The sequence below is a fragment of the Zea mays genome, chromosome 10 (assembly GCF_902167145.1).
Source record: "Zea mays cultivar B73 chromosome 10, Zm-B73-REFERENCE-NAM-5.0, whole genome shotgun sequence".
NCBI lineage: Eukaryota > Viridiplantae > Streptophyta > Magnoliopsida > Poales > Poaceae > Zea > Zea mays.
Window position 1 is genome coordinate 53,598,043 of NC_050105.1, and position 18,306 is coordinate 53,616,348.

The following is an 18,306-nucleotide window of genomic DNA, read 5'->3' on the forward strand; positions in this document are numbered from 1 at the left end:
GGTCTCTGCAAACAAATGCTTTAAAAGTTTTAGAGCATTGAGCTTATTTTTTAGCTCTAAAGCTCTCAGTGAGATGGACTAACCCTAGACAGAATCAAAAAATCAAAAAAAATTCGGCATCCGTAATAATTTTTGGTGGCATCTAAGGAGACAGCTGAAAATTAATTATTTTTAGTGGCTAAAGGTAAGCTGTAAATAAAAACATATTTTTGATGGTCCGCATTTAGCCTAAACAATAACATAATTAGAATCGTCGAAAATAAACTTTTTTTTATTTTCGGTGGCTAGCTCATAGCCAAAAAAAAAATAAGATCTTATTTTCGATCATTTGTTTGTAGCCACAAAAAATAAGCCGGATATAAAAGTTGTGCCCGTCCTTTCGCTCTCATCTCCATGTTGTCGCCGCTGCTCTCTTGATATTGCTGCTGCCGCTCGTGCCGACCTGCACACACCCGCCCGTCTCTCCCTACCGATGCCATAGGCCCTGTTTGACACAGCTTCTGCTTGTTAAAAAAGCAGCTTATCTAATAAGTTGGTGAAAAGTAGCTTCTGCTTGTTGGCTGTCTTTAGTGTATTCTGAGAAACAGCTGAACTGATAAGCTGATGCAGAAGCTAACTGTTTGACAGAACTTCTGCTTAAATTTGTGAAGAAACTGAAAATAAGCTGTGCCAAACAGGGTCATAGCCTCCTGCCCACCATCGTGCGCCTGTAATGTTTAGGGTTGCCACCGTCATGTTCGCATTGCCCCTACTCGAGCCTCCTCCCATGCCAGTCCACGCGCAACGCCCAACCCCTATATTTGCCTGCCATCGTTGCCACGCCCCGCACTAGCATAGTTGAATCCATGTCAATACCTCTAACAATTACAAATAAGTATGACTCGATCTAGTGGCGGATCTAGGAATTTTATATAGGGTGTACCACAACAAAATTTTTATGTACAATTCAAACCAAAACATTGTCAACTACAAAGTTTCATAACTTTTTAAGACCTACAATTTTTCTATTGGTGGTTTTTCCATTCAAGATCGTTTTCAAAATTCAAATTTTAATTTTTTTTAAATTCAGACGTAGTTTTCATTGACAAGATGACTTCAAATGAAAATGTTGCCAACTACAAAATTCTATAACTTTTCAAGATCTACAAAGTTTATTTTGGTTGTTTTGTCATTTGTTCATCTCACATGATGATTCTAATATTATTGACAAATCTTATATATCTCTCGTAGTTTCATAAATTACGAGAGAGAAATAGGTTTTATGAACAAATTTACTTTTATTTTGTCATATAAAGATATGATCAAAATATAAATTGTACATCTTGATTAATTATATAAATTTGTAGTTAAAACCTTTTTCATTTGAATTAATTTACTGTTTTAAAATGTGATTTTTAAATTGTCTTTGACTAGTGTTGAAAAAAAACACTCGGCAAAGAGTCTATTTGCCTAGTGCCTAAATTAAAACACTCGGCAAAGAAGCTCTTTGCCAAGTGTTAAAAAAACTCTCGGCAAAAAAACTCTTTGCCTAGTTTTTTTGCCGAGTGTTTTTTTTATCAAGAGTTTTTTTGTTTGGCACTTGACAAAGAGCTTTTTTGCTGAGTGTTCGAAAGAAAACATTCGTTAAATCATTTGGCACTCGACAAATAGCCAAATTATGGTAGTGAATGATCTGGCTAGGTCGTTGTTCGGGGAATAACGTCTAGAGAATTGCAACGCGTTACTGAGTTCTCGCGGTTTGAGCAAGTAATTGGTATTGAAGAGTAGAAGGAGACCTCCAAGTCCGTTGGGACGTAAAGAGTCATGATGAACTCTTAGTCAGTAGGACGCTGCCATCCTCCTTAACTTCCCAGTATTTTCCCCACCAAATGGTGTGGAAAAATGTAGAGAACTCGTCCAGCATATCTGTACAGGTGAGGAGAAATGGGTCACTAGAAATAACGCTGGCGTTTGATAAATAAAATTGCCTGTAAAAATTAAACCCTACCATAGACTTTGAGCTCTTTTGTACTAGCACAATAATGTTAGCGTTAGCATTAGCATTGGCGTTAATATCACTGTTACTATTATGGTGTTACTAAATGGTCTCCACAAAACGTTCTTGCACCTCTTGGAATTGAGAGAAAAATAATTTTCTATACTAACAAAGTTTTAGTACCTTGACCTTGATTACATAACACTAAATGAGAGTATTAGAGAGAGTGATTAGCTTATAGCTTGGCGTTAGCCATCGTGAAGATGATGATGGGTATTTAAAAAGTTAGAAATGGGTTTGGATAAATGGCATGAGTGGCCAGCCCTCCAAGGTGGAGGGCCAAAGCTCCTATGTAAAGTTAAGTGTGGATTGGACATAATTTTATCTAAAGATAGGGATAGATATTGAGCCAGCTCGGCTCAACCCGTTCAAGCTTGAGCTAGTTCGTTAAGCTAACAAGCTAGCTCAGTTCGCCTCGTTAAGCTAAAGAGCCACAAAATTAGCTTAGCTCGGGTCGTTTATGAGTTCGATCTAGCTCGTTTAGCTCGCGAGCCAGAGCAGAAAAAAATAATATGTATATAATAATCAATTTCTAGTTAATTTTAAACCAATTTGATAATATAAAATAGTAATTATACTCATAATTTCATAGACCATATCAATGCCACCAAATTAACACAACTCGTCCATCATCAATTAATTATCCACACACATGTTCATCAGTTTAACACACACTTATGTTCACATAAACCAATTTAAAACATAGACACAGCTCATCAATCACTAGTTTAACTTATATGCCATAGACATCACACATACATATAACATGTTCATTACTTATTACGCAAATGCTGAAATATGTTAACAACCCGAGCTAGGATACCATCTCAGCTCGTGAAAAAATTTAAACGAGTCGAGCCGAGCTGACCACGAACCGAGCAAGCTGACAAGCCATGAGCATTTTGTCCAGCCCTACCCAAAGATCAAGTGGTGGCCAGGCGGTGGCATGGTCCAAATTACAGTGCCAAATATGTGCTTGATAAAAACTATTCCTAGTCATACAATCTTCAAGTCATATGAACGGGGGTTAGATAATAATTGCCCTAGAAATGCTCACTACAGCTACCGTCAAACAAAAATCTATATCATTTTGCGTACTGCACAATGGCCCTAATTATTTAGAGTCAGTCAATGCCTCTTGCACTACTTTAGGGTAAGCCTGACCAGATCCTAAAATCAAATGACGAGGTGACGCGGTATCGACCTCACCAATTCCGAGAATGGAAGCCCGCAAACCCTCGTGAGGTGGTGTACTATTCATCATCGGTTCTATTTTTCTTTTTGTCCCTGTTGACAATCTCGATGTGAGTTAAATTTCCTGTTCTATAAAGCTAAGAAAGATTACCGACACCATCAAAGGTTTCTCCATCATTTACGTACTGTGTGTTCGTGCATTGCTTCAGTTATCCTTGATGACCAGCTGCCTACCATGTGAATGAGCGACATCAGTTTAATTAATTTTCATCAAAATGAATGATGGCGAGGAGTTTGAGTTCCTCTTATGTAGCCAAGCAAAGTTTGTTTACTATAATACTATAACAATCTAGAGCCTAGACTCGTTCCGCGCGCATGCACTAATAAACCTGGGTCGTTATTGTATAAAATCACATGAGGAACATAGTACATTAAATCTATTGCTACATGGTCTTTCAGGTCTCCAACTAGCTAGGGTTATTGTGATCCGCCGATCTGAACTGTGCAAGAGAGCTTCGGCATCGCCGGCATGAACCGATGAAGTGTAGGCTCAGCGACTCAAACAAATGTAAAGAACAGTAATAGTGTGAACTTGGTAAGCACCCGTTCAGTTCGAGCTCGGCAAACTTCGCTGCAAACTCGCCTTGTTAAAGCCTTGGGAGTGAACTTGCTTGACATACCAAATATCAAATATGACAATCAGTTATTATGGATCGATATAAGTCCACACTGGAACTTATCTATGGTATACACATACACATCCTTTCTTTGTTCTAAATTATTGTATATTTTGACTTTGTCGTAAGTCAAATAATATAAATTTGAATAATTTTATAGTAAATTCCAAACATTTAGGCCTCCTTTGGAATAAAGTTAAATTTACTGAATCCTGTGTTTTTCCTTTATTTTGAACTAGTTCCTGTGAGATTCCTATACTATTCCTTTGAAATTCTTGCGTTCCAAAGAAGCTCTTAAAATGTGGGCTTCATATAATAACATTGCACACAATATTTGTTATTTTGCTATATTTAATTTTCTATTTTGAAAATGTATTATCAGCTCCATCTCTAGACAAACAATTGATATGGTGACAATCAAGACATTATCTATACCACTATGTAATCCATCAGTTTAAATTTTACAAAACTCACCCTACCAAATTAACCCTATAACCATAATCTCCACTAAATTCATCAAACAAATTGCACCTAGACTTAACACGACATCAAAACCAATGGTTTAGTTTGGTGGAGAACTCTATCTCTCTTACTGATTCAAATTCAATGAATCATCTCTTTCCCTTATCCCTCGTCTCTCCCCCTCTCTCCTCGCCACCCCACCCAGCCTCCCCCTTCCCCGTGTCGCGCTGCCCTTCCCTCTCACTCACGCCTTTGCCGTCAACCCCTCCCCTCAGACCATCGTCGCCACTACCCGTCTATATGCTTGTCGCCACAAATGTTACACCTGTGATGATCACTCCATCACCTCTAGATCATACGCCTCGCCAGTAGCGATGAACACATTGTACGTCGTATCAGCTTTGATGTGATGAAGATACATAATTTCGCCGCTGGATGATACATTATTGGACCAACTGTGGTGTCCACTTCAACACCACCGCGCATCATGCGTACGTCAGACCATAGGGGACGTCACCACTAGATTATACACCCGTTTGGTGATGATATATTATCATCTTGGATTTTAATACTATTGGTCACTTGTTCTCAATTGCTACACAACAACAAAAATAAGGCAACACCAGTTAGAAGATTACTAATTAACTTCTCCCCTCGATTACTCCTTCCCTGAAGGATAATTAAAGGGAGAAGATAAGAAGTGAGGACGAAGATATATTGAATTGCATGAGAAATGAGTAACCGAATAGTGAAACGTGCAACTCATCTTTATGCTTTGGCCATTATCATTTCATTCTTCTCAATATAACATTTGATTACAAGCATATCTTCGGCTTTACACAAGGGATAGCTCAAAGGTATTTCGGAGGCTGAGCTAAACAAAGCTATGTGCCTTCAAAAGGTGAATTTATCCATGACACTGTTCACCTATTTATAGAGCAGAGGTACAACTTCATAAGAAATTGCAAGTATACTCACGGAGTTTACAATTATGATTTACAAATTACACATGAGCAATATCGTCTTTTCTCCTCCTTATTTCTTGTAGAGCAAGTCTTCTAATCCTTCTCTTTTCCTGCTTCGTACGCAGTCTTCAGACGCTGAAGTTAAATTCTTCGGCGTGCTCCTTCGCTATTAGCGCTCTTGGACGAAGCTTCTTCGTTGTCCGCTTCGGACGAAGGCTAGCTTCGTCTATTCTTCGTGATATGCCTGAAACACATTTACTTGCTCCGAAGGTGAGGTGTTTTTAGGATCTTCGGTAAAGTAGGTCCCCAACATCAGCCCTTGCGGGATGAGTTTGTTTTTTTCATAACAAGATTAGATCACAAAAATATAATTGTGAGGGCTTGTACCGAATTTCAGAAAAACACCTTCCCGAAGCTTATTATGGAAGGGGTGAAACAAGCGCTTCAGTATGAATAGATCATACTCGCAGTCCACTAGACAGTGAGAAGGTGACAATGTTATTCTCCACTAGCGCAAACATTTTCGCGCCTCATGCCTCTTCGCACCCATTTTTTAGTATAAAAATGGGAGACCACGCGGGGCAGGGTTACATTTACTGCTCGCACCTACCTGTTGCCAATTTTTACAGGGACTCCGAAGCTTTTGATTTCTTAGAGCTAGCTTCGTGTAATAGGGTGTTTGGGACTCCTTCACTTCACAAAAACCAACTCGGATCATCATTTCCACTGATTACATAAAAATGTTTCGTTCCTTTTGTTTTCTCCTATTCTCCTCTAGGCGCACGACACCCGCCACCACCATCGCGGCCGCAGGTGATGGAGGGAAGCACCCGACCATACTCAAGGGCCTGTGGGAGCGATGAGCGGCGGCTGCAGACTAACATTCACATGGCGTGGCAGGCTCTACGCGACGCGCTCTCGCGGGAGCCTTCGACGCCACCGCTAGCCAAGGTGGAGCCACTGCTGACAAGTTGGGGAGCACCAGCCACCCGATGAACAATAGTGTTGGAGCGAAGGCAGAAACGCCACCCTTCGCTCGAAGTCTCCGCTGTTTAGCCGCTGCCCTGACAGAGACAAAGCAGGCAGGGACACCCTTCGCTTGATCGGCGCCGGACGAAGACCGGCGACGAAGGCATCCCACAGTGCGGCCTCGCCCAGCTCAGAGGCCCACGTGCGATCCGGCCCATTGTAACGGGCCCTGCGTGGCCGCCGCGTGTTACGGGCCTAATTTGTAAAGGCATCCTTGTAATTACAGTCTGTAACCCTGCTTTATGGGAATATTCTGGGGATAACCTAGGTAGCTGAGGGCACATGCGTCCTTAACACAAGGCGCTGGGCGTTCAGGTACCTATAAATACCCCCGCACAGTGCCCGTGAGAGGCCTGGTTAACAGAGCTATTTGCCGTCTCATGCGTACCCCTTTTGTCACCACTGTTCACCCTTGTTGGCCTCCTTGCGATTGATAGCAAGTTCCAACATTTGGCGCCCACCGTTCGTGTAATATCCCAAAAAAATGTTGACCAAAAGTTAAACTTTGGTGCGTGGATGAGGTAAAGGGTTGTGGGCCATTGGATGCAAAGATAGAAGTCATCTGAGGCGTCGTTTCTTTCTCCCACAAAAAACCCTAGGTGGCCACCCCTTTTTTTCCCTTCACCCCCCCCCCTCTTGGCCGCCACCCCCTTTCTCCCCCTTGGCTGGCCGCCCCCTCCCCCTATGGCAGCCATCCTCCATTGCTTGCTCCCCCAAGATCTCCCCCTACGCAGCAAGGATCGAGAAGAGGAGGATCACGTTGAATTGAAGAGGAAGAGAGGATCAAGGAGGTGTTCTTCCCCATCTCTTCTTGCATATTTTCTTGGGGAAACCCTAGGTATGATGGGATCCTTGTTCCTCCCTGTAATTATGTGCTTTTGGAGGTGGTGGATCATGGGGATTAAAGGATTAGAGGTTGTATTAGATGTGAGGTTAGGTTTTGATCTCGAATTTAGTTTTCTGCAGCATGGCAGATTCGACAGTTTCTGTTCATACCAGTTTTCCGTGATCTTAGTGGCCTCAAAAAAATAAAAAGTCTATATATGAGTCGTAGATAATTTGTAGATCTTTCCGTGGCCGCGAAGAACACCTCAATCGGACATCAGAACAGAAAGTTATGACAGTTTGATTATAGCAGTTTTTCAGTCTCATAATTCTGTGCAGAATCTGTTCTCTTAAGAGTTAGGCAATTTTATCAACAGAATTAAACTGTGGGTTGGTAAAAGAAGTTGTAGATAATTTCATAAGCTTTCCAGATTGTTAAAGAGTGCATTCATATGATTTGTGAAACTCCAGTTATGTTTGTTTTACTGTGCCTGTTCCTGTTTGCCTGACAAAAATGAGTGGGTCTGTTCACTGGTGGGTTTCATCTAGTAAATGGCCGAATTGGCTCTTCCAACTATGGAGACTTTTGTAGAGGGATAAAAGTTCTTACTTCCAGCAGAATTTCATAATTTTTGGTTCAGTAGTTTGGGAGATATCGAATTTTAAAGTGAACCATACTGCTGTCTAAAACAGATTCAGTCAGTTATCTTGTGAGATGTTTTAGAACTTGTAGATGGCAGAATTTAATCATCCATTGAATACTGAAGTTGTAGAGTATTTTGTGTAGATACTCCTAGAGTATTTGTTTGATATCACCGCTGTTTTAATTTTAAAGATGCAAAATTAACAAACAGCGCTGCTGCTGTATGGCATGTGGTTCAGGGTGGGAGTCTTTCCACTGGGTCTTGGTTTCAAGTGTAGGAGTGTTTTGTTGATTGATGGCAAATGTTTGTGAAATATTTGTACTAAGTTTTATGCCCGCTAGCAGGTGGCTACACTCCAGATTATGTCTAGTACATTTCTTCTTCTTCGATGAAGGCAAGTGAATGTAGCGGTGGTTGCTTCCGTTCTGACCTGTTATTTCTATTGCCTACACTCTAATATTCAGAAGTATTGGATTCTTTCATAATTGGACTCTATAGTGATGCTTTATTTGCTTGCATTATACTGATGCTCAATCATATATTGATGATGATTATGATTCGAGTATGATTCATGAGATTAATTCACACCCCTGAAGGTAAATGAAGTATTATTTGAGGTTGGTATTGTATCTGAAGGTAAATAAAGTATTATTTGAGGTTTGTATTGTATCTGAAGGAAGTGAAGGTTATTGATAAATGCAGCATGCCATATACATTGCATGACTCATTTGCATCTGAAGTTTTGTCGTGACCTATGGTCCGACCGTACCGGTACAATTTAGCATCGTACGTTGCCCGAGGAGGGGTACGATGCGGCTTCATACCCTTAGAGGTATGAAGGCAGAGGACATATGCATTGCATTCATATGCATTCATTGAAGTGATATTTGCAGATGATGTGGTTTTATACTCTCAGAGGTATGAAGATAGAGTACCTACACATTGCATTCCTATGCATACATTGAAGTGATATTTGCAGGTATTGTTGACGCGGGAAGTGTTATAGAACCTATTGTGGTTGTTCGAGGAAATGAGATGATATTGGTTATATTGGGACTACTAAGTTCTATATCTACAAGTATTTCTGATCTTGATTGTGATTCTTTTAAAATGTTGATTAATTCAATTTGTGGTTTAAATATCTCGTCAGAACAATTAGCTTGCTGAGATGTTTCATCTCACTCTTGCATTACTCAATGCAGGTGCTTGTTGCTCATCAAGGGGAGTGGGAAGTAGCAGCACATCCACCTTCACTCTCATAATAATGCTGCCCAGACACAGTCATGATTTAATTAGAAACTTCTGGTCAAAGGATGTTTGTTTTTAACTAGTCGTGCGCACTGATTAATTCCGTTCATGTTGTTATGGTTGTCTTCCCATTGCTAGCAGATTATTAATGTCTTTTATGTTTTCTTATCATGATATCTATTTATACTTTGTTGCACCCCCGTTTATGCAATTTTCAAAGGAGATGATGTCGAAATTTTATATATGAATGTTAGATGTGTAGTTTAGTAGCATTCTGGGGTGTTTGTGGATCCCGGGGTGTTACAGTTGGTATCAAAGCATAGGCTTTAGATTCTTGGCAATTTGAAGATAAATTTGACACACTTGCACATATAGGAAGGGTATGGGTTCAAATATCTTTGATATATATTAATGTCTTTGGAGTGCAGATGACAATAATTTCACCCCTCCCTATTCCTTTACGGTGATGTGGTAAGTCGTTTATGACTTAATGCCTAATAATTTATCTCTAAATCTTTATATTGTTTTATTAATGCGATTGATATCGCTGGTCTTTTGAGAGATTGAAGTTGTTATTATGCTTGTGATATACAAGTATGTCTATGTTGTTTACACCATGTTTTTCAAGGTTGAGTTTTATTACAATAATATTGTTATATATGCTTGATTGAGGATGTTTCTAAGAGGAGTGTGAATTGCGTGTTTTGGGTTACAAGGTAACCATCAATTTGAATTTAAGTTGTTGAGCGGTTGGTGGATAGTTCCAACTATCTTTGCAAAGAATGATTATTTATGTCGAGAAACCAGTTCTGAAAGAAATGAATGTTGGTACTTTTATATGAATTTTGGGGGAAGTCTTTACCTAGCTAGAATGGCTTACATGTCTCTCTTCTATTGTGTGTTTTAGTAGCCACAAAGCCTAGATGTGGTTTAAAGTGGTTGCATGTTAGTCATGCTAGTTGTAGAATAAACCTTTGATTTTCTGGATCCATTGATTATGTATTAATATATGGAGGATCAGATGGTTCTCTCTCCGATGCATGCTTGTGGAGCCATTGCTGGACCACCTATCTATTGGTTTGAATGAAGCCAGTGCCTAGCCTAGAGTTTGTTGTGTGTGGTTAGTCACCTATTCGTAAATGATGTGGTTTTTACATCAGCTTGAGATGTTTGTCAAATGTGTGAAGGATTACGGGGTTATTATTGACCTTGTATGTTATGTACTTTGAGTGCATCGTATGATAGAATGAAATGTAAGTTTATGAACTACAGTAGATGAAGACTTATATTATGTGTAGGTTAACCTTACTAGTTCGGATATTTTTCTTAGTTGAGTTGTTGGATGAAGTATAGTGACATTGGTTACCAAGTATTGTGTTGTTGTGCTGTCAATGCTCTTTGTGGAGCTTTTGGCATTTCTTCGATGAAATGTGCCGCGCAGAATATTATTGGCTTCTTGTTGGCTTTATTGCTCCATTAGTTCTGTGGATTTTCTCCCTTTTGTGGGGTGCAAACAATGTTAGATTACATGATTATCTTTTCATGATGGCAAGAATAAGGTTTAGGAAGATTAGGATTTTTGTTTCAATAGAACTACTTGTTTCATGGTGCTTTAAGGTGAGGTGTTTGATCTTCTTATACATTCGTCGGGTGTAGATGTTTCACCATTTAATTAAAATTAATTGTTGAAGTTGGTAAGGGTTGTGCTTGGTGCATATTACCCCTTCATAAAAGAGTGTTGTCTTAAGACATTGATGTTGATGTATAGCTGCATCCAAATTTGATGGTGTGAAATTGTAGTGTTGATTGCAACTATGAATTGCTTTGAGCTTCATTGCATGTTGTTTCATGCTTGATGTCAGGTCGTGTAGTTTCCTTAGACAATTAGTCCAAGGTAGAAGTTCTTCTGGTAATTAAGACCAATAATGGACCCATGTTTTGAATGGTGGTGCTATATGGGGTACCTTGGGTGTTTTGCTTGGAGTGGCCGAATTCGAGGTCGAATTCTTTTTAAGGGGGGTAGAGTGTAATATCCCAAAAAAATGTTGACCAAAAGTTAATCTTTGGTGCGTGGATGAGGTAAAGGGTTGTGGGCCATTGGATGCAAAGATAGAAGTCATCTGAGGCGTCGTTTCTTTCTCCCACAAAAAACCCTAGGTGGCCACCCCTTTTTTTCCCTTCACCCCCCCCCTCTTGGCCGCCACCCCCTTTCTCCCCCTTGGCTGGCCGCCCCCTCCCCCTATGGCAGCCATCCTCCATTGCTTGCTCCCCCAAGATCTCCCCCTACGCAGCAAGGATCGAGAAGAGGAGGATCACGTTGAATTGAAGAGGAAGAGAGGATCAAGGAGGTGTTCTTCCCCATCTCTTCTTGCATATTTTCTTGGGGAAACCCTAGGTATGATGGGATCCTTGTTCCTCCCTGTAATTATGTGCTTTTGGAGGTGGTGGATCATGGGGATTAAAGGATTAGAGGTTGTATTAGATGTGAGGTTAGGTTTTGATCTCGAATTTAGTTTTCTGCAGCATGGCAGATTCGACAGTTTCTGTTCATACCAGTTTTCCGTGATCTTAGTGGCCTCAAAAAAATAAAAAGTCTATATATGAGTCGTAGATAATTTGTAGATCTTTCCGTGGCCGCGAAGAACACCTCAATCGGACATCAGAACAGAAAGTTATGACAGTTTGATTATAGCAGTTTTTCAGTCTCATAATTCTGTGCAGAATCTGTTCTCTTAAGAGTTAGGCAATTTTATCAACAGAATTAAACTGTGGGTTGGTAAAAGAAGTTGTAGATAATTTCATAAGCTTTCCAGATTGTTAAAGAGTGCATTCATATGATTTGTGAAACTCCAGTTATGTTTGTTTTACTGTGCCTGTTCCTGTTTGCCTGACAAAAATGAGTGGGTCTGTTCACTGGTGGGTTTCATCTAGTAAATGGCCGAATTGGCTCTTCCAACTATGGAGACTTTTGTAGAGGGATAAAAGTTCTTACTTCCAGCAGAATTTCATAATTTTTGGTTCAGTAGTTTGGGAGATATCGAATTTTAAAGTGAACCATACTGCTGTCTAAAACAGATTCAGTCAGTTATCTTGTGAGATGTTTTAGAACTTGTAGATGGCAGAATTTAATCATCCATTGAATACTGAAGTTGTAGAGTATTTTGTGTAGATACTCCTAGAGTATTTGTTTGATATCACCGCTGTTTTAATTTTAAAGATGCAAAATTAACAAACAGCGCTGCTGCTGTATGGCATGTGGTTCAGGGTGGGAGTCTTTCCACTGGGTCTTGGTTTCAAGTGTAGGAGTGTTTTGTTGATTGATGGCAAATGTTTGTGAAATATTTGTACTAAGTTTTATGCCCGCTAGCAGGTGGCTACACTCCAGATTATGTCTAGTACATTTCTTCTTCTTCGATGAAGGCAAGTGAATGTAGCGGTGGTTGCTTCCGTTCTGACCTGTTATTTCTATTGCCTACACTCTAATATTCAGAAGTATTGGATTCTTTCATAATTGGACTCTATAGTGATGCTTTATTTGCTTGCATTATACTGATGCTCAATCATATATTGATGATGATTATGATTCGAGTATGATTCATGAGATTAATTCACACCCCTGAAGGTAAATGAAGTATTATTTGAGGTTGGTATTGTATCTGAAGGTAAATAAAGTATTATTTGAGGTTTGTATTGTATCTGAAGGAAGTGAAGGTTATTGATAAATGCAGCATGCCATATACATTGCATGACTCATTTGCATCTGAAGTTTTGTCGTGACCTATGGTCCGACCGTACCGGTACAATTTAGCATCGTACGTTGCCCGAGGAGGGGTACGATGCGGCTTCATACCCTTAGAGGTATGAAGGCAGAGGACATATGCATTGCATTCATATGCATTCATTGAAGTGATATTTGCAGATGATGTGGTTTTATACTCTCAGAGGTATGAAGATAGAGTACCTACACATTGCATTCCTATGCATACATTGAAGTGATATTTGCAGGTATTGTTGACGCGGGGAAGTGTTATAGAACCTATTGTGGTTGTTCGAGGAAATGAGATGATATTGGTTATATTGGGACTACTAAGTTCTATATCTACAAGTATTTCTGATCTTGATTGTGATTCTTTTAAAATGTTGATTAATTCAATTTGTGGTTTAAATATCTCGTCAGAACAATTAGCTTGCTGAGATGTTTCATCTCACTCTTGCATTACTCAATGCAGGTGCTTGTTGCTCATCAAGGGGAGTGGGAAGTAGCAGCACATCCACCTTCACTCTCATAATAATGCTGCCCAGACACAGTCATGATTTAATTAGAAACTTCTGGTCAAAGGATGTTTGTTTTTAACTAGTCGTGCGCACTGATTAATTCCGTTCATGTTGTTATGGTTGTCTTCCCATTGCTAGCAGATTATTAATGTCTTTTATGTTTTCTTATCATGATATCTATTTATACTTTGTTGCACCCCCGTTTATGCAATTTTCAAAGGAGATGATGTCGAAATTTTATATATGAATGTTAGATGTGTAGTTTAGTAGCATTCTGGGGTGTTTGTGGATCCCGGGGTGTTACAGTTCGTGCTACGACAAAACCACCCGCGATGGCACCCAAGAGAGCTAACCCGAAGGCTGACGAGGCTGCGAAGGCAGCACTGCTCGCCGCAAGAAAGGGCAAGGCCCTCGCCCTCACCCAATCCACCCACCAAGAGCCCACTAAAGACAATGTTCCCCGCACCTGCGAAGACGACACCTTCCGCACCTGCGGACCCGAAGGACAATCGCAGCCGCCCCCAGGCTTCGCCCCACTGGAAGGCGCGGACCTCACCGAGGACGGTGAAGTCCTCGGCGTCTCCGTGGAAGAACAGCTACAGCTGCGCGCCCTGCGCCTCAGGAACCGCAATCTCCAGAGGCAGAAAGAGATACTGGAGGCCAAGCGCCAGCGTGTGTCCGCACTAGCCAAGGTGCCGCAAATGATACGCGACGAGGAGCAGAAGGACCAAGACCTCAAGCGCGAGATCGCGCTGATGCAGCGCGAAGGCCACCTTGGCCTGCAGCAAGAGCCACCCCTCCAGCAGCGCGCACAACCGGAAGACACGCGCGAAGGCCACCTCGGCCTGCACCATGGCCCACCCCTGCAACACCAGGCACAGCCGGAGAACCCGCGTTTCCCCCAGCGTGACTACACCTTCCAGCACGGCGCGCCATTCCAAGGGGTCAACTACCTCGACGAGCGAAGTCCCCTGGCGCCACACCTGCAAGTGACGCCTTGGCCAGCTAACTTCCGAGCAGGGACCTATCCCAAGTACAACGGCAGCACCGACCTGGCGCAATACATAATGAGTTATCAGGTCGCCGTTGCATCCGCCGGAGGGGACGACGCCACAATGGCGAAGTCTTTTATCATCGCCCTAGAAGGCCCAGCACTCACCTGGTTCACCAGATTGCCTCCGCTGTCCATTGATTCATGGAGAAGTCTCAGGGACAAGTTCCTGCTCAACTTCCAAGGGTACCGCCCAGACACCGACGCCTTGGCCGAGCTCTCGCTTTGCAAACAGCTGGAAAAGGAGACTCTGTGGGAGTATTACCGCAAATTCTTAACACTCAAGTCGCAGCTGCCCTCCGTCGATGATCAGATCGCTATCCACTACGCCATCAGTGGCCTTCGGGCCGGCGTCCTCTACAGCCACTGTATCAGAGATCCACCCAAGAACCTGCAGGAGCTATATCAGCTCTTTGAAAAATATGCCAAATCCGAAGAGCTCCACCAGCGCAAGGTTGAGTCACAGCGGAAGCCCAAAGATGCCCCGCAGTCCAGCCGCACGTGGACGAGGACTCCGCAGCCAGACTCCGGTCGAGACGGCCGCAGTCAGCAGCAAGTGCACAACATCGCCAACCAGCAGCCTGCTGCTGACCCCCCTCGTCGCCAGGAATATCCCCCCTAGGGCCGCGGAAATGGAACTCGTGGCAGGGGCCGAGGGCGCGCGCAGCCGCCGCGCCGGTTCTACTGCCTTTTCCACGGCGAAGACTGCGCCCACCAAACCAAAGACTGCCCCGAAACGAAGGCCACCAGAGACAGAATGGCGCGGGCGCAGCCAGCCGACAATCCCAGAATTGTCGCGCATAATTACCAGCCACCCCCTCCACCATATATCCACGCTCCCGCCTCGCACCCACCGCACCACGCTTACCAACACCATCAGGAAGTACAAATCGTACCTCCTCCACCCCCACCACCACACCACCAACATCAAAACATCCCCCATGCCCCAAAGCAGGAAGACTTCGCCGATCAACCATATTGCGGAGTCATTCACATGATAACAGGGGGGTCCAGCACTGACTTCGACACCAAGCGGCAGAAGCGGGACCACTACCGTAGCATCAACCATGTCGTCGTCACTGGCCCAGTCGTGCAGACAAAGTGGTCCCACATACCGCTAACCTTCGACGCACGAGACGTCGACCTGCGCAGCGCCCCCCACATCGACGCTATGGTCATCAATTGCAGCGTGGCAGGCTGGGACTTACACAAAGTCCTAGTCGACAACGGCAGTCAGGCGGACATCATCTTCCTCCACGCCTTCGACCGCATGGGTATCAGCCACAGCCTGCTCAAGCCTTCGGACAACCCGTTGTATGGCTTCGGCGGCAACGGCACCTTTCCCGTTGGCAAAATAGAGTTGCCCCTCTCCTTCGGTGTAGCACCCAATGCCCGAAGTGAGCAAGTAACCTTCGATATTGTCGACATGGTATATCCATACAACGCCATCATGGGCCGGGGCTCCATCAATAAGTTCGAAGCTGCCATCCACGGACTGTACCTATGTATGAAGATACCAGGTCCGCTAGGCGCTATTACGATCTACGACAACCAGCAGACGGCGCGCAACATAGAGCGGGACTTCGTGCCTGGTCAGAGGAACGTACACTGTCTCACGACCCAGCGCGAGGTCCCTGCGCCCGCCAGCCCAACCGATAAGCAGCACGACAAGGCACAGTTGCAGAGCCAAGATGGGACCAAGACTGTCCCCCTCGATCAGGCCACGCCCAAGCAGACAGTCACTATCAGCGAAGACCTTACCTCACATGAAGAAGAGAAGCTTCTCTGTTGCCTGGCCAAGAATAAAGATGTCTTCGCCTGGTCCGCCCTCGACCTGGTCGGAGTCAGCCGATCCATAATTGAGCACGGCTTGGGAATTGACCCTTCGGTGCGACCAAAAAAGCAAAGGCTTCGCAAAATGTCCGACGAAAAGACAGAGGCCGCCAAGGCGGAGGTGCACCGCCTCCTAGAGGCTAAATTCATCGAGCCAGTGGCTTACCCACGTGGCTCTCCAATGTTGTAATGGTGCAGAAAAAAAGCGGGAAATGGCGAATGTGCATAGACTTCACCAGTCTCAATAAGGCCTGCCCAAAGGACAATTTCCCGTTGCCACGGATTGACAAAATAGTCGATAGCGCGGCCGGATGCGAGGTCATGTCTCTCCTCGACTGCTTCTCCGGCTATCACCAGATATACATGAAGGAGGAAGACAAGGCTAGCACCAGCTTTATAACACCCTTCGGCACTTATTGCTTCATCAGAATGCCGGAGGGTCTCAAGAATGCCGGGTCCACCTTCTCCAGACTCACCAAAACAGTACTCGAAGGGCAGGTTGGCAGAAATATATTTACATATGTGGACGACATCGTCGTCGCCAGCAAGAATAAGGAGGACCATCTCGCCGACCTCGCCGAGACATTCGCGAACATGCGAGATGCACGACTCCGCCTAAACCCGGAAAAGTGCGTCTTCGGTGTTCGCCAGGGCAAGATATTGGGCTACCTGGTGTCACACCGCGGCATCGAGGCCAACCCAACCAAGATCCAGGCCATCGTAGACATGTCGCCTCCGCAGTCCGCCAGGGACGTCCAGTGTCTGACAGGCAGATTGGCCGCTCTCAACAGATTCATCTCCAGGTCCGCCGAGCGAAGTCTCCCCTTCCTCAAAACACTCCGCGGTGCAAAAGACTTCGCCTGGGGACCGGAGCAAGCAGCGGCCTTCGCCTCACTAAAACAGTACCTGTCGGAGCTGGCCATCCTCACAAGCCCCGACTCCTCGCTCCCCCTACTGCTCTATGTCGCGGCTTCGCCGCACGCGGTCAGCGCGGCACTAGTGCAGGAGCAGACAGTTGAGGGTGCGGTCAGACAGTGCCCTGTTTACTATGTCTCCGAGGTACTGACACCGTCCAAGTGCAACATGACAGAGCTGGAGAAGATCGCCTACGCAGTCGTTATGTCCTCGCGCAAACTGCGCCATTACTTTGAAGCATTCAAGGTCCGAGTCACCTCAGACAGAGGACTCGGCGAACTCTTCAGAAACCCGGAGGCATCGGTGAGGATTGCCAAGTGGGCAACCGAACTATCCGGCTACCACATCAGCTTCGAGCCCAGGACAGCCATCAAGTCACAAGTCCTGGCAGACTTCGTCGTCGACTGGACTGGGCCAATAACACAGCCAGACCCGTCCACAGAGAAGGTTTGGACTATCCATTGCGACGGCGCATGGTGCCATGCGGGGGCAGGCGTCGCTGCAGTCGTCACCTCACCAGCCGGAGTCAAACACAGATATGCAGCACGCCTCAGCTTCGCTCTGGAATCCGACAAATGCACAAACAATATAGCAGAGTATGAAGCGGTTATCCTCGGCCTCCGCAAGCTAAGGGCCCTCGGAGTCACCACATGTATCATCAAAACAGACTCCAAGATAGTTGCCGGCCAGGTCGAGAAAGACTTTGCAGCAAAAGATCCCGCGCTCATGCAATACCTCGCGGCCATCCGAAGTCTCGAGAGACAGTTCAAGGGATTCACCTTGCAGCATGTGGATAGGGCCAAGAACGAGGAGGCCGATGCATTGGCCAAGGCTGCCGCCAGGGGCGAGCCCTTGCCCTCCGACGTGTTCTTTCACACCATCGGCACGCCAGCCGTCCGGAGCCCCGAAGGGCTCCAAATAACTAATGATAGCGAGGGCCATCGCATAGTCAACCTAATCATGACCGAAGACTGGCGGGCACCAATAACCCTGTTCCTACAGGGGTACTATCATCCAACCGACGTAAGTGAGGCCAAGCGCCTCAGACATCGAAGCCGGGACTTCGCACTGATTGAGGGCCAACTCTACAAGAAAGGGGTCAGTCAGCCGATGCTTAAGTGCGTCACCGAAACCGAAGGCATGCAGATCCTAC